At 42.6% G+C, this 16618-nt stretch overlaps 2 long non-coding RNA genes across 2 annotated transcripts in view; one reads left to right on the top strand and one right to left on the bottom strand.

The window, feature by feature from the left end:
- LOC308195565 overlaps positions 1-5865 on the top strand; it is a 17298-nt gene extending 11433 nt beyond the window's left edge. Inside the window, exon 3 of the long non-coding RNA XR_013951613.1 lies at positions 1407-5865. This is a non-coding gene — a long non-coding RNA (uncharacterized lncRNA). The remainder of the gene's footprint in view (positions 1-1406) is intronic.
- Positions 5861-16618, bottom strand: LOC308195564. Its single transcript, XR_013951612.1, has 3 exons — positions 16504-16618; positions 15784-15878; positions 5861-8670 (listed from the first exon to the last, which is right to left on the bottom strand). It is a non-coding gene; the product is annotated as an uncharacterized lncRNA (long non-coding RNA).

Raw genomic sequence — 16618 nt, 5'->3', positions numbered from 1 at the left:
GCATCTTACTTCGTAATAGCAGTTTCAAATAATAGTGCAACAGCAGCCACAATGGTCTTAAGAGGCAAATTTCATAGAGACAAGTAGTATCTTTTATTAGCCAGCTCATATAGCTGGAAAAACTGAGCAAACCTGCTGGCTCTTTAATCTTTCCCAAAGGCCTGTGTGCCTAATATCTTGTCCTTTTTCCCAGCTATGTTTGTTACTTGAATAAAAGATTTGGTCTCTCCTCAGAAACTTGCCTCCCTTATATAAGACTGAAAACAGACTAAGGCTATTGGCTGCATGTTTAATCCATGGGAAAGAGCAGTTGTTCTACAGTTTTAGCAACCTATGTGACAGAGTGACTGAACTGCCACTCTACATTTTTTGCATTTCAGATGAAAATGTCTTGCTGTGCTCTGGCAATATTGAAATAGCCTCTTGGCTGTCAGAGGCTGCCCATAGGACTATCATTTTGTAGTACAGACTGAAAGTGAAACGAGATGACCCTGTGATGGGAGCAGGGGCCTGAAGTCATTTCTCTTACACCATAAAGCTGCTGAAAAGACTAGTAATTGGAGACTGCACTTAAGAGGTTGTTAATAGGATTCACCTCTCTAACCAGTGTGGTAGCTGGTGGGGTTACCTCTGAGGTCATTAATTAGTCTCTATTTTAAATGAACCTTCCTCCATGTAATTTAATCTTGCTAAACTTTGTAACTTCAGCGTTGTCTCCATTTCAGGCATATGGCTTTCCCTGAATGAGGCTGTTAGCATGATAATTCCCCCCTTGCCAACAGCGATCAAGAAACGATCATAAAACGATTTGGAATCTTTATTCATACATTAGATTTTCCTATCAAAAAAAAGATACATTTGCATCTTAAATGTAGATTATTAAAAAGCTGCTGATTTCAGTATGTCAAATTTAGTAAAGAACACAGCGTGCTTACTTCTAAGGCTTGTCTCTGCTTTGCTTCTTTTCCAGAGGCTTAGAAAGACAGAGTTGCTTAATGAACCTTTGTTAATATGCACATTTATATGATATGATTGGCCCCTGCAGCAGCCTAGGAAAACCTGTGAAAAGACAGCTGCTGGTTTCCAACACCCCCTCCCTCCCCACTCCCGCCCCGCACACACACACTAATTGGACTTATTAATTGTTTACAGTAACATTTACTGCAAAGAGAAAAAAATAAAGAAAATAAAGAAAGTAATAGAAAAACCCTCTATTTTTAGAGCAAGGCAGGCTGCTAACAAAATGACAGTAATGGCTGTCTGACATGTAGCTGTTAAGTGACATATGATCAAATGCTAATTACATGCACTTTTTTATATCAATCCTATAGGTGGGATCAAAGTGTGTGGTTCCTATGAGATTTAATATTCTCTACTTCAGGAGTTTCAGGAGTTCTTTCTTCTAGGTGCTGGACAGACAGACAGATGGGAGGGTAGCTGAAGACGGTGCAGTCTAGACAAGCAATGTGGATGTCGGTTCAGCTGAATGTCACTTCAGACGTGATTAATCCACAGATTTCAATATAGCTTTAAGTGCTTTGCTGACATGGAGCATTGGGTCATCAGGAAGGACCTGACACAGGGAAGAAGACTTGGAGTCAGCATTACAGCTGGGAACCACACCCAGGGCTGCATCTCCACTGCCAACCCGTTTCTACTTATTGCATGGGGGGATGAATTTCTTAAATGAATGGGAAAGCTGATGATGAAAAATGCAGAAATAATGTAAAAAGCTGGTGTGTTCAGTCCCTGGGGAAGAGACTGTGGCTCCATCTGAGCTTGGTCCAGAGGATACAGGGCTGATGGCTGAGCTGCCATGCTGGATTGCAAGTCAGAACAGAGAGAAATGCTCTGCTCCCTGAAAGGGCTGCCGAGGGTGTGAAGTGTTTTGCATTGATTTGGAACTGGTGGACCCAAACTTCAGAATGCTGAGGGAAATTCACCAAGAGCCAGAGGGCTGCCCATAATCTACACAGGCATTTGCATAATTTCTTTTGTTGTGTTTACTTTTTTGTTGTTGGTTTTGTTTTGTTTTGTTTTGTTTTTTAATCAACAGTGAGACACAAACTTGCTTTGGATTTTATTTTTAAGTTTGAAATTCTTGGAAATGTTCTTGGCATGTTAGTATGGTTTTACACAGCAGACGTTCTTACTGCAACTCATGCATCTGGTTTTGAAAGGAATAAAGCAGTGTACAGCACCAGTGCTCCTCACCCCAGCTCCATGTGCCAGCCTCCTCTGGTACAGCTCTTCACAGGGAGAAAAAGGCCTTGTGTACACCAAGGGGAGATCTTCTGTGTGGCTCAATGCATAGGGAATTGCATTTGGGGGCAGTGGAATAACTCTTGAACACATGATCGTGAGCGAACATTGCAAAATACAACACAGCCTGCAACTGTATACCCTGTTCTCAAAAATTATAGGAAAGAGTATGGGGCTGGGAAGCGGTTCAGCCATTTCAATGTTTTGGCTGTTTCTATGACTATAAATTTCTTAGCGGTCCTGTGGCTTAACAAAAGGAGAGCACTTTTTAGTAAATCCCATGCTCCTAAGAAATCTCCCAGAATATAAATCAGCTATTCCAGTTGTTTGCTGGAGATAGGATTTGTCTATTTGGCTGCTTTTGTTTTATCTTCCAGAACAGATTATTAGAAACTGCTTGTTGATTGAATGCTTCGCTGACCAGCTTTCTCCTCACTATGTAATACAGGAGCAGTTCAAGAAAATTGCCTCATGAACTTTAAATACTAGGCAAAATATAATGTTATGTCTGCTGAATTCATTTGAGTGTATTGTGATAAGCGCACTGTAGGAATGCCCGTATCACTGAGATCTACTGAGTCTGTGCTGAAGTCAAAATAAGTCTTCCTTTCTAGTTACTTTCAGCAACCAGGCTTTTGCAGGGCCTGCAATGCACTGGCAGTGTGACTAGGATCTGGCATTTATTTCTTCTGTGACTTTGAACAATCCTCTGTAATCCTTGAAAACTGCCACTGCCATTATGTGCCTAGCAATAAATCACTAATCCTTCCCTTCCCCTCCCCCCCCCCACCCCCCCAACCCCGGTTCCTAGAGTTTCTAGTAGGAGATATCCTGGAGTTTCTGTAATGCAAGGGCCCCTCACTGCATGGAGGGAGGTCAAAGGAGGGACATTTCTGGGCAAGTTATTAGGAGCTAGAGGGAGTTTGGCAGTGATAGGAAGAAGAGGAAATGTGACCTGGAAAAGTTCAGTGACAAACCACATCATTGCTTCTCCAGCAGTACTTGAAATTCTCCCTTCTTTTAAGTTGCAGCCCAAAGCCATTGTGGTTTTAATCACATGTGGTCAGTGGGGGAGTTTCGGACAAGGCAAAACTTCAGTGCACACACCATAAAAGCTCAATAACCACCCAATTAACGTGAAGAAGTGAGCAAAAGAGATTCCACCAGTGACTATATTTCAAAGCCATATTTTAACCCATTTCATAGCTTGAAGGAATACAGGACGATGAGTAATGGCAAGCAAATGCTTGAGGCTGGCAACAAAAAGACTTTTTGTTTGTTTAAAAAATTAATTCCAAGGTCATCCTACCTCCCTTGCTTTCCCACAATGCTACATTTAGTTTGCAAGCCCCATAAGCTGTGAGCATGCTGTAGCTCTGCAGCCTGCCTGACCTTAAATGATGAAAAGAGGGACCTCCACGACGCGAGAGGTGAGAAGTGCAGTCGCCTAAGAAAACCTTCTGCCTTCCCTAAGCAGCTCCATGCATGATGCCAGGAAGCCATGCCTATGAGATGACCTTTCTGCTGAACAGATTTGCACATAGTGGATCGAGCATTTGTATGTTTCTGAAGCTTGTTCCTGTGAAGACTGAATATTATTGTTTTGGGTTTATGTGCCAAGGTTTTGGTAGCAGGGGGCTGCAGGAGTGGCCTCTGTGAGGACTCCAGAAGCTGCCCCATGTTAGATAAGGGCCAGTTTCATCCAGCTCCAAAAAGGACCTGCTGCTGGCCAGAGCCAAGCCAATAATCTATGTTGTTTGCACCTCTGTGAAAGCAGATTTAAGAAAGGGAAAAAAAAAATCCTGCTGCACAACAGCAGCTGGGAAAGAGGAATGAGAACCAGCCCTGCAGCCCCCAAGGTCAGTGCAGCAGGAGGGCAGGAGGTGCTCCAGGCAGGCAGCAGCAGTTCCCCTGCGGCCTGTGGAGAGGCCCCTGGTGGAGCAGGCTGTCCCCCTGCAGCCCATGGGTGCCACACGGAGCAGATCTCCACGCTGCAGCCCGTGGAGAGCCCCCGGTGGAGCAGGTGGATGTGGCCTGGAGGAGGCTGCGGCCCATGGAGAGCCCCCGCAGGAGCAGGCCCCGGGCCGGAGCTGCAGCCCGTGGAGAGGAGCCCACGCAGGAGCAGGGTGTCTGGGGGGAGCTGCCGCCCGTGGGGGACCCGTGCTGGAGCAGTTTGCTCCTGGGGGATGGACCCCGTGGTACGGAGCCATGTGGGAGCAGTTCTTGAAGAGCTGCTGCCTGTGGGCAGCCCCCCAGGCTCAGTTCGGGAAGGACGGCATCCCGTGGGAGGGACCCCACGGGGAGCAGGGGCAGAGAGTGACCGTGAAGGAGCGATGGAGATGAAGTGTCAGGGACTGACCGCAGCCCCCATTCCCTGTTCCCCTGCGCCGCTCAGGGGGAGAAAAGGGTGGATGGGGGGAAGGTGTCTTCAGTTTGTTTTTAGTTTCTCACTGTTCTAGCTTGTTAGCGATAGGTAATAAATTACATTAATCTCCCTGTCCTGACTCTGTTTTGCCTGTGATGATAACTGTTGAGTGATTTCCCTGTCCTTATCTCAACCCTTGAGTCCTTTCCATCATATTTTCTCCCCCTTTCACTTTAGGGAGGGGAAAGAGTGGCTGTGGTGGAGTTCAGCTGCTCAGTTGGGTAAAACCACCACAGTTGTACACTGGCTCCACTCTTCACTGAATTTCAGGCTCATAGCTCTCCTGAAGATACACCACCTAGCAGTGCCAAACAGAACTTTGTATTTTGTAACACAAATGATTGTTCCGTAGGAAGAAGGCTGAAAGTCCTGATTTCATTCTGAGTTGGACAATCTCACAGACAGCTTCAATGCATATCTGTGTTCAATTATTCTTTTAAAGTGCTTTATTTTAAATGTAACCTTCCCAAATATGATACTTTAATGCTGTGATGATTGTGAATCAAGGCAAGAAGAATATGCTATTTTACACAAGGCTGTATCAGAGTCCCAAGAGAAAGCATGGTGGGGCCTCTCTCAGCAGACCCCTGAGAAGCCTTCTAGCCTGAGAATGTTGTTTATGCATTGTCAAGGCGACAGTGGTCTATGTTGTTGGAAAATAAATGAATCACCTTACACCAGTAATCCCATAGAAACACACAACTAAAACTGTTTCAGCTTAAGCTTCAGGGAATCTGGGATACAGAGAGGGTCTAAAAACCAAATCAACACCTGGTATGAAAGCACACAGCTGAGGAAATACATCTTTAACTCATATAGCTCCATTGTGTGTGTGCATTTTGTAAGAAGCTATTTCATAACCAGCTGGGAATAAAAGTGTTGGGACAACCCAAAGATGGGCACCAGTGACTCTCGATGCCATAATGTTTTATGTTTCTACACACAGTCATGTGTAGGCAGACTTTTCTTTCCCACACAGGCTGCTGGCACATAGCTGACTTGTATGAGGCAGTGCATTGCAAGCAGACATGAATGACAATGTTGCTGACAAATCTGACAGTCTGGAACCCACACAGTTTTGGATTATTCTGCCAAGAGAGATACCAGTGATTTTTTTTTTTTCTCAGTTGCTTGCTTCTTCCTAAAGACCAGACCTGCTGGACCTGAAAGGTCTTTGAGAGGTTCTATGATTTTGATTTTTTTTTAACCCTTGGAAATCTGCCTTCATAAAATTATTTCTGTTTAAAATATTCCTCTCTGAGAAAGAACCAACTGAGACACATGGGTACCAGTTCTTCTTTCAAACCAAATTCACACTGCTGTAATGCAGATGGAGTGAGTTTGGCTGACAATTTTAAGGGAAGGCACAGTCATCTCAGGCATCTTCCATAGAATCACTCTGGGTGGCAAGCCTCCATGTGCAAGCTAGATGCACACATAGCTTTAAAACTGCAAACACGGATCACCTATCTGCAGCTTGTCCACCCCAAAGGAGCTGTAAGACTCCATCTTGTTTAACTTAAAATAGATCCCAGTAAAGAGGAACTCACTTTATTTGTCCTATTATTCCCTCAGGCATGCATTGACATCAGTCACTCCTGAAAACCTGTAATTCTTTGTTGTTTAGTCCTTAATATAGCTATTTTCTCACAAGGTTGCCTGCCGCATTACTTCTTTAATTCATACAGGAGCTGTTTTCCTCTTCAGCTCCGTTTCTCTAAACTAAGAGCTGCTTGTCTGTCCTTCTCACAGTAATGACCTCCTTATCTCCATAGGTATATCTCTTTTTCCTAGATGAGCTGAGGCCTATGGCCCTATAGATAAGTCCATTTCTTGTTTACTGCTCCTAACACATCCCTTTCCTACAAGTGGTCTGAACATCCTAACTCGCTCTTCTGTGTTTGCATTGCTTCTGGCCATGTGGCACAGGCTTTTAGCCTTCACAATACACTTTATATCTAGAATTACATACCATTAAGGATTTTAAGGATATTATTTTCCATCTACAACCACAGCACGCCATTTTGCATACCGTTGCAACTTGTTTTCTTTGCAAATTAGCACTGCAACAACACGATTTATGTGCAAATCAGTAACAGATTTATTAGCCACCCACCTTGCCTTAGATTGTAGTGATCTCATCGTTGGAAGCTCGAAAGAATAAATCTCAAATGTCTTGCAGGTTGTGACTTCAGTTTTTTACTGGATTGAAGATGTGAAACAGATTTATGAATACTTCAACAATCCAGATTAAAAGCCAGAATTCATTGGTAGTAAGGTCTGGTCTGTTGTATAGGCCTGTAATGATGATCGGTATTGATTAAGAATCTGGACAGTATTTGTATGCCTTCAGCTAAATAATTATTTCCCATACGTTCTAGCACAAATGTACAGAATATCTCTATAAATATATTAAGATGTCTATCCTATGATATTAATAACACATTAGCCTCTGTGAATGAATATTTACGGCACTTTAGTAGGTAAGTGGCTGCGGATTTTAAGTTTCTCATTTTGAGAGCAAGAATGACCCACTCCCAGTAGAAAAAACATATGGTTTATTACAGAAAAGCACACGAGTGTTTGTTGTTGGGAGAAACCTTCCAACCCCTTTAAATTATACGTTAGAGGAGCTGCTTTAAATTGCTCAGCCTATTTAAAGAGAAACTGATGCTTGACTTATTATTATCTGGCATCTGCACACACTGTCAATCAAATAGTCTACCAGTATAAAAAGCTTATTCTTACCCTTAGATTGCTTTAATATACCCATTTTTTTCCTCACATATGGCCAAAATATTCTGAGTCCTCACAATCCCAGATTCAAGTAAATATCCCCTCAGAAATAAATTTTCTTACAAAAAAATAAAATTGTTGTCCAGTTCAAGAAGCCAGTGAAGCCATTGACTCTGCTGGTCTTCATTAACAGACCATCAGGTGAGGGACAGACAGGCTGGTGGGGTGGGAGCATCAGTGCCTCCACGTAGAGCAGTAGAAGTCATGGTTTGTCCTGCAAGAGGCGAATAGTGGGGCAGCCTCTGTTCTCCTCTTTCCCATGCCCTCTTGGATGGTGCTTACACCTATCTGAGTGATAAAAGCCCAGATCTCCTTCAGCAAACCTGTGACTGCAAATACAAGCAGCCCATGTGGCAAACTGACATCTCCTCAGGTACAGAAGCATTTCCTGATCTCACAAGAACATATATACCTCAACACTCCAGCCACACTGTCCCAACAGGGCTTTTTTGGCATCTCTGCATTTTTCTGATCCTTATGTTTCCAGCTCCACTGTGGTCTTTCCAGGCTCCTAAGTCCCAGCCATAGAATACAATAGATGCTATTATCATCTGCACTATATTTGTGACATTTGCGTAGTGTAGCTGTGCCCCATACACGTTTTTCTGTTTAATTCTCTCCTGTTGCCACAGTGTCACACCAGGGTTCTGGGAGGGTGATGATGGGATGAGCAGTTGCATGTTTAGCCATGGCATTGGGGTGGTGAGAACAGTCTGGCAGTATTTTGTACCACATTGAAATCCTGGGTGATGTTTTTGCTGGCTGGTGGAAACAACAGCTCTGGGCTTGACCCCCAGTTCTGGAAATACTTATCATAGGTGCAGAAGAAAGCAGAGCTGGAAAAACTCACCCAGGGCATCTCCCTGCCTCAAGGCAGAGAGAATTGCACCTAAGTCATTCATGATAGCTGTTTGTCTCATCTGTCCTCAAAGACATCCAGGACTGGAGACTACGCAGTCTTGCCAGACAATCTGTTGCTGTGCTTCGCTGTCCTTGCCACTGAAAGTGTGATATTATCTGCATTTCACAGGGGAGAGTTTCTTCCTGTCTTTATCTTTAACGTTAGATGTGGGCCAGGGTTGAGAAGTTCACCCTGAAACATTCATTCCCAAATATTCTGGGCACTCTGAATGATGTTCAGTGATTCCTCAGTGAAGCCAAACACAAGCTGTTGATTCTGTGACCTCCTGAATACATCAAAGGAAGAGCAACAGCACACTGTGTTAGCAGAGCCTCTGATCCCTCCCAAACATTGCATGAACAAGTCCTGAGTAACTAAAAAAACTAACAGACTGGAATTACTCCCACACTACCTTTTGCTGCGTAAGCCACACCAGATTCCTTTGCACACTCGCATGCCAGGTCCCTTTTACTTCCAATGGGAGTTTTACCTTGTGATGAGGCTGGAGTTGTTCAGCTGCTTACTTCTTGCTCTGCGCCAACGTTTCTTACCAAGAGAATATCTTTGGCCTCACACAATCCTGAAGCTCTGACATGAAAAGCTTTGGACTAAATAGCAGAAGTCTGCTGACTGTGTTTTAAGGTTTGGGATGGAGAAGGGCTACGGTGCTGCCCAGGGCCTATACTTCTCCCTTGAGCTTTCCAAGCCCACTCACAATGTAGGGATCAACCATGTTGGGACATGTAAGACAACTGGAAGGAACTGAGAGGCATGTTGATAAGCACAGTTGCCTTGTTCATTATGCAAAACTTTGCAAGCCATGGCATGGTGTTGCGTAAATTCTACACTGTATTCAGAGTTGTAGGCTGTTTCACCTTTAGCTGGCCTTTTTATCCTCAGCATAGTGAGGAAAATCAGTTTTTCTTGCCAGAAGATGCTGTTCCACATTTGTGAGTCAATGACGGTTTGACCCTTTAGTTGTCAGAAGACAGGGAAATAGCCTTGGAAGTTTGACAAGATATAAATACCTTCATTTTTGCCCATAATTACCAGGATTATATGCAGGGTTGTGCAAGAAGGATTATCGCATGAATGGGTCTTAACTTTGCTGGCTGTATGTGTAATTCTGTCATTTCTGTTTCTGAAATAGTAGTGAAATTTTTATTAAAGCATCAGCAGTTTAGAGGTCGCAATAAGCAAATGAAAGGTAAGAATTGATTAAAGTCTGTTTCAAAATGCCATAGATCTCATGACTCCAAAAATCCTCTTCTGTTTTAATTTCCAAACTGGGGGAGGGAATTAAATTATGCAAATTAGCCACAAGTTGCTTAACCTTTCCATGAGTGCATCATAATTGGGAAGGACAAAATAAGCCCATTATCAGCAACAGAACAGCAAACCCATTTGGGAAGCTCCAGTTGATCCTGCTTACCCCCTCCAGTGCCATAGTGAAAATTACTGTTTGCAAACTCTTCCTCTCTTAGTGCAGCTCATCTCATCCCAGGGTTTAGAGCTGTGCAAAGCATCCAACATGCTTCAAAGGCATCAATGTGGAAAGCACCACACTTCCTGCATTCTGTCACTGCATCCACACGGCTGTGCATTAGTAATTGCTGATGACAGCCAATAAAATCAAATAAGCACATGTGCAAATGCTAATGGAGGAAAATAAAACTAAGTAATGCCTTAGCAGGCCCTGATTACCTTGATCTTGGCTTACAGTCACAAAAGCCTCTCCTCACTGGGGAAAAGACACCAAGTTCTACGATCTCTTCAGCAGGAAAGATATACATGAAGGCTTTTCATAGGTAATTATTTACAAATTCCCTGCAACCATGCTGCCTCTGTTGTTTTTATTAACCTAATAAAATATATTATCTGGAGAAAAGCTTGGGATATACAGCACTTAAATTTATATGTGTTATTCTAGTATGACAAATATTTTGTTATAGTTTGCTAGCAATTATTCAGAATAACGCAAACAGCTTGGGATGATTGTAGCCTTGTGAATTGACATTTGAAATATTTATAAGTACAGCCATCCTGCCATATGGACCCTCTTTGGAGTTATCAGTCACTGCATGCTACTGCTTCTGCAACTTGGGTTCACATCCTAATGCTGTCTGATTCTGTAACTGGCAGGAACGCAGCTACAGGCACTGCTCCTTTAGCCATAGCTGTCAGCCACAACAAAGGAAACGAAAGCTCGCGGTGCACATTTCTTGCTGAGGCGTTCTGCAAACACCTGCTTAATGCTTGCTTGTGCTGTTTTAATGTAATGCAGCTCGTACGGCATAATGGAGCTCTCTGAAAGTGAGTTTTAAATGCAAAAGCACCCATCACCGATCTTTCACTTTGAATGGTGTTATTATACAGTGAGGAAGCAGAGGGCATCTTTCCTTGACCTGCTGGTTTACAGGGTCTCTCCTTATCGTGTAAAATGCATACAATGCCCTGGCTAGCAAAAGCAGGATGTGTCATGTCATTGTTTTCCCCTAAAATGAGCTTTTCCTCTCTCCCAACAGCTTATGAACAAATAGCTGGTATTTACCCATTCAGCAGGGACTCCTATCTGTGTAAAACTCGCATCGCCTTCAGTGAAATTACATTCAAAGAAATGATGATAGGGTACGTCCTGAGCAGAGCCACGCACTAAACATAGATGCAGTATTCTTTCTTTGAGTAATTAGTGGTATCTATGAAGCCTTTGATGTCAAAGAAGAAGGTGGAAGTTCCTCCTGGCAAATTCATTAAGGTCAGGGTTTCAGTCCTGGGAATTCAGTCAGGTGCAAGGATCATTTGAAATTCCAGAAAAGTGAAATAATAATAATTGGGGGGGGGGGGGGGGGGGGGGCGGGAAATGGAAAAAGAAAGGAGAAAGAAGAAAAGAGAAAAGAAAGGAAAAGAGGAAAAAGAAGGAAAAAGAAAAAAAATATTTTCTATTGACATGAAGACTTTCTTCCCATTTTAAATCCTTGTTAGCTTAGTACAGAGTGATATTTCATTACTGATGCATTTCGTGGGTGCACAGGAGAACAAACCCCAGAGGATTCCCAGGCTCAGTGTACCAACAAAAGGGGGGGAAGTGAGGCAGCAAGGGGAAAATCATTTTTTTCTAGTTCTGGGGATTTGCTTCAGGCAAACCAGGTGAGCAGCTCAGAGAATTAAGCTCCCAAAAGCATCTTTTCTCCTTTGAGTGCAAAGGGCTTTACTGAACAACTGAAAACTCCACCTTCCCCTAGTCTGTCTGGTGCTCACAACAGCCCAGAACAGTGAATGTAAGCAATATGAGTTGGTGTTGGACAGACAACTTTCTACATGAGGCAGCCTAAGTAAATGAGAAGGTGGATTTACATGACAGAGAGCATCACCAGTGTGGGGTCTACTGGTTTCTCCTTCAGGACAGCAGGGAGGTCGTAGCTTTGCATTTTCAGATTTCTTGACCTTATTTGATGACAAAGCTAATACTGCTCAAAATGATAGACTAAATGAAAGCCTGATCAAAATGTTTTCAGCCGTGGAGTAACCAGAAGGAGCAGTCCTAGCAGGAAACAGAGCTTCATTCCTTCTGTTTGCTTCTGCTTCACTGGTTACCTTACTCTCATTGTTCAAAACAATCTCAATAAAAGGCCTCCAAAAATTGCCCAGGAAGGGTCCAGCTCGATCTCAAAGGTCAGGTATATTTATTTTCCAGAATACATCCTAGATAGCAAGGCTAGCAGTGTTTTTAGCCTTTGTCCATGTTGTATTAGATGCTTATGCATTTTTTCTATCTCTAATTAAATACAAACCATACATAGGGCAGTAAAAGAAAGCAGAGAGGATCTTCTCTTGGGAAATTCTCCAGTCTCTCTGGCCAAGCTACAAATCAGAAAGGCTCTGAGCTTGTCTACTGAAATAGAGGGCAAAAATGAGAAATATGACCTTTGTTCAGAATAGAAGGCAGATGAGGCTTAAAGCACTAATGCACAAAAGGATTAGGACATGGCACAGTCTTTCATTTGTCATGGCCTTCTCAGCTGGGATCTGGACAAGCCATTAGATGCCTCCTACTCCTTGTCTTAGAGGAAATCCCTGAGCCCCCCTCCAATTCATACATAAAGGGTTGATGACAAAGAGGCATGTTTGGGGATGAGTGTCTTTTTGTCCCAGAAAACGAATCCCTTCGTACAGGCTGATTGTCACAAGACAAAGGACAAATTGGGCCATGTGCATCTTCTTTCTGGGCAAAAGGATCTGCTGCCTAGAGAGGATGCTGCCCAGATCAAGGTAAATAGGAAGATGTGGAGGAGAGAGCTGGCAAAATGGTGATGAGTCTGGCTAATCTTCATCTGTGAGTTACTTTGGGATGGTGCTGTCAGCCAGAGAGACATGTTTGAGCTGATATCACCTCTAAAACTCCCCCTTGCTTTGACAAATTAGGGTGTGCTTCAGCCAGCAGGCAGCACCACACCATGTTCTGCTGACCAGACCTCAGGCTCCTGTGCTCCGAGGCTCTGCAAAGGTCAAGGCAGCTCCTGGCTGGCTCAGGCCCTATAACTGTTCATGCTACCCAGGTCTTGGACAATAAAGACTTCTGGCACTCCTTACGCAGGCTACCCAGCCTGTTACTTTCTGTCCTCATTGCACAATAGACTGCACAAAGCATCTTACAAAAGCTATGTCCCAGAAGGTAATTTTTATAGATCTGAATCCATCAACAACCCTTAAAAAGATCTTAAACTGGTGTAAACCAGCATTTGCCCCAGTGACACCAAATCAATTACTTCTGTTTTTATGTGGTGTGGAGTGAACCCTTAATGAGTTATATTTTTGAATCAAACCACAGCATAGTAATTTACTAAACCTGTATTTATTACCACTCCCCAGACTATTTAGACAGAAATAGCTTTATCTTCACCTTGCTTTCTCTGTTGTGAGGCAGGAGTGATCCCAAAGAGGCAGCGGGATTCCAGTGGTGTAAATGTGGTGGAAGCCAAAGCAGAATCAGGAATCAAGAAGTCTCATTGATCATAGCTCACAGTGATCTTTCTGCTACCCTTATCAAATATTAACAATAATGACTTATTTATAGAGCACCGACTGTGAGCTAGGTGCAAGAGGATAGGCGTAAGTCCCAGAGAACTAACAAACTAAATAATAAATACATATCAATCTAAAATAATAAATTATAAATTTCATATTCCAAAGTCGCTTCATTTTTTTTTCTTCAGAGGTGTTTGCCCTCACTTTTTCTGATCAACAGGAGGGCTTGGTTAAAAAGATCAGATTAGAAATGAATCTCTTTGATGTTTACAAAGGCAATAGGGCTTTCACACCTTTCCAAGTGCAATTCAGCTGCAGGTAAAGAACTCTGCAGCTTGTGGAAGTGCTAATTAAAGCCAGTAATAACATGATTCACCTTCAACCATGCTCTGAAGTGCCTGGTATTTTTTTTTTCTTTGCCAGAAAGAGATGTTGCATGTCCAGGGCACTACACATGAGGAGCTCTCCTGTTTCAGGGATTGACATTTTTGCTACCATTTGGGCTAGAAGGGGAGAGAGCAAAGTTGTTTAAATCAATCCTTGTCATAGGATCCCACTACTTATTGATATCCAAAAGGTGAAAGGTTAATGCTTTGCTCAGGAAACCACTCATCCTCCAAAATACTATTATTGTTTATCTTGCTGAAATCTATTTTTATATTTCCCAAGACATTTTTATTTAATTTCTGCTTAAGGTTGTCTTCAGTGTGTTTTCATAGTATCACTGTACAGACTTAATCCTCTTCCAATCTGATATTGCAAGTTGTGATGGGAAATGCCAAGTGTCTGATATTCTTTTAAATAGAAAGATTAGGAGAAAGAAAAATTATTAACTTCAGGCTACTTATTTTAGCAGAACATGAGTTATCAGGGCCTCCAATCAAGCACTGAAGTTGAAAGTAACAGATCAGGTAGAGTAAGCACTTGTCCCCAGGAATAATGCATCTTGTCACTTTAGTGGCTTGGAACATGTTTTCATTTATCCAACCATTTTCTTGCCACAGCAATTATGAAATGGCCAGTTTGAAATGAGATCTGTTTCTATTGATCTTGTTCTCTGCATCTTTTTTTTTTTTTTTTTTTTTTTTTTTTAAGTCTTTGTACCTTCTGGTTAATAAAAGAGCAAGGAAGTAAAAGGTACATAAATCTACAACATATACAAATAGCATTTCATTTGGACAGTTTTGCCTATGGAATTCACTGCTGAAGGAGCTTCGGGTGAAGTGCTGAATAACTGGACTCTAATTAACTACTAACACACGTGATAGTACCAGGAAGTGGATGTGTAGCTGCAGAACAAAACTTGTATCTGTAATGCAGATGTAGCAATAATTTTCTCATTCTCCAACTGTTTTCAACATTTAGAATTTTACTCTCCTCATGCTTGTTGGTAGCTACTGGAAATAGTTAATAGATTCCTGGTCCGATGCAGAATCTCAGAATCACAGAATATCCTAATTTGGAAGGAGCCCACAAGGCTCATCAAGTCCAGCTCCTGGCTCTACACAGGAACACCCAAAAATCAGATCTTGTGTCTGAGAGCATTGTCCAAATGCTTCTTGAGCTCTGTCAGGCTCAGTGCCATGACCACTGCCCTGGGGAGCCTGTCCCAGTACCCGACCACCACCTTGGCGAAGAACTTTTTCCTAACAACCAGCCTGAGCCATCCTATTCATGCCATTGGCGTGAAGGTTGGCAAATATTATTTACCTATATTAATTAACCTGGAATTACAAGAATATAGTAATCAGAAGCATTAATCAAGTTTCTCTCACAAAAAGAATCTGGCAGAATCTGTTAGAATTGACATAAATCATATATTGTCAAAACTATAGAAAAGAACAAGGTGCAGCCGTAACTACTGAGATGTTATAAATAAGCTTTTGTTGTTTGACCATTTTATAACAGTCAAAGGTGAAAAAAAACTTAATGTTCTTGTAATTTTCAATGCCTACTGATTTCTCACATATTAAGGTGAAGTCCAGTTCCAAGTTCCAGAACTGAGGGAGTCTGATAGCCACCATGTGTTCTCAGAACATAGGAGGCTTTGAACAAAGCAAAAATGTCCCATGAGCCACCAGAGAGGAGTTTGTTAAAAAAGTTCTTCGTGACAACAGGCCAAATCTTGCAAATGCTATTTAAACCAACTAAGAAAGTTCCTCTTTGTTAGAATCCTTCATTTAAGTGAAAAATATTTTGTGATTGCTGATTAGCCTCCTGACATTCTCCAAAACAGGTGGTACAGCTAGAAACTCACAGCACAGACCATTTTTCATTTAATGCTCTTATCTTCCTTGGTCATCCCACTCAGGCTCTTTCCTCCTTCCCTTCCCAGTAGACTGCCATCCTCTGCGCACAGCGATGCAATACTTACCTTCCTGCACAGAGTAAATCCTTACAAAGAAGTCTGCAATATATCTGTGCTTCTAACACACAGCAGCAAAGGGATTCTTCCGTTTGGGTGCAAAACTGTGGAAAGGAATGAAAATAAATCCAATTTTATTTGCCGAAGGGCAAAATTTTGCCTGCAAGTCACTGGCCCTGAACTGATGATTTATGGAGGGCAAGCATGAAGTGATGTAGTCCTTGAACCAAATCCTGTTGGCCCCTGGAGTCTCAAAGGTGAAGGCCAGTAAATAGCCCTCTTCTTAGTTCTTCATTTGATGACTTTACTGACAGGCATAAGCATCCTATGGAAACCGTGCAGACAATGGTTCCCTGGACAACTGCTGGCAAGTGCAGTTTTTTATGATTTGTTTGTTAAAATCATTTCCACTGCAGAGAGACAGCCATTACTTTTCTCCCTACAATACCAGCAAGTAAGCTTTATCATTCCTAGGCCCATCTTCCCAGTGCTTCTCTCACCCAGGGGTGTCCCACATATTCTTAGCTCAGCTTGGCTCTTCCACTTCTCCCTCCCGTTCATCTTCACATAAAGATGTTTGCACGCATGGCCCCAGGTGCCTTCTCAGAGAGCCCACCTTTAGCTCATGCTGCCAGACACAGAGTACTGCTGGACATCTTCCTGGCAGAAAGGACCCTTCCAAAAAACAAGTGCATAGCCATCATATAAAGGACACCAGAATTTTTTTACCTGGTTTGGGGTTTGATCCTGCAGGGCTTGTTTCTTTTGATTCTCATTCAGTGATATCTTTTTGGCTGTCTGCATCATTGACTGCTGATAGACACAAGTTTTGCCTTCTGCCCCG

The sequence above is a fragment of the Anser brachyrhynchus genome (genome assembly GCF_964034855.1).
Source record: "Anser brachyrhynchus genome assembly, chromosome: 5".
Classification (NCBI taxonomy): domain Eukaryota; kingdom Metazoa; phylum Chordata; class Aves; order Anseriformes; family Anatidae; genus Anser; species Anser brachyrhynchus.
The sequence above is the reverse complement of the archived record's forward strand: the minus strand, read 5'-3'. Positions and strand labels throughout refer to the sequence as shown.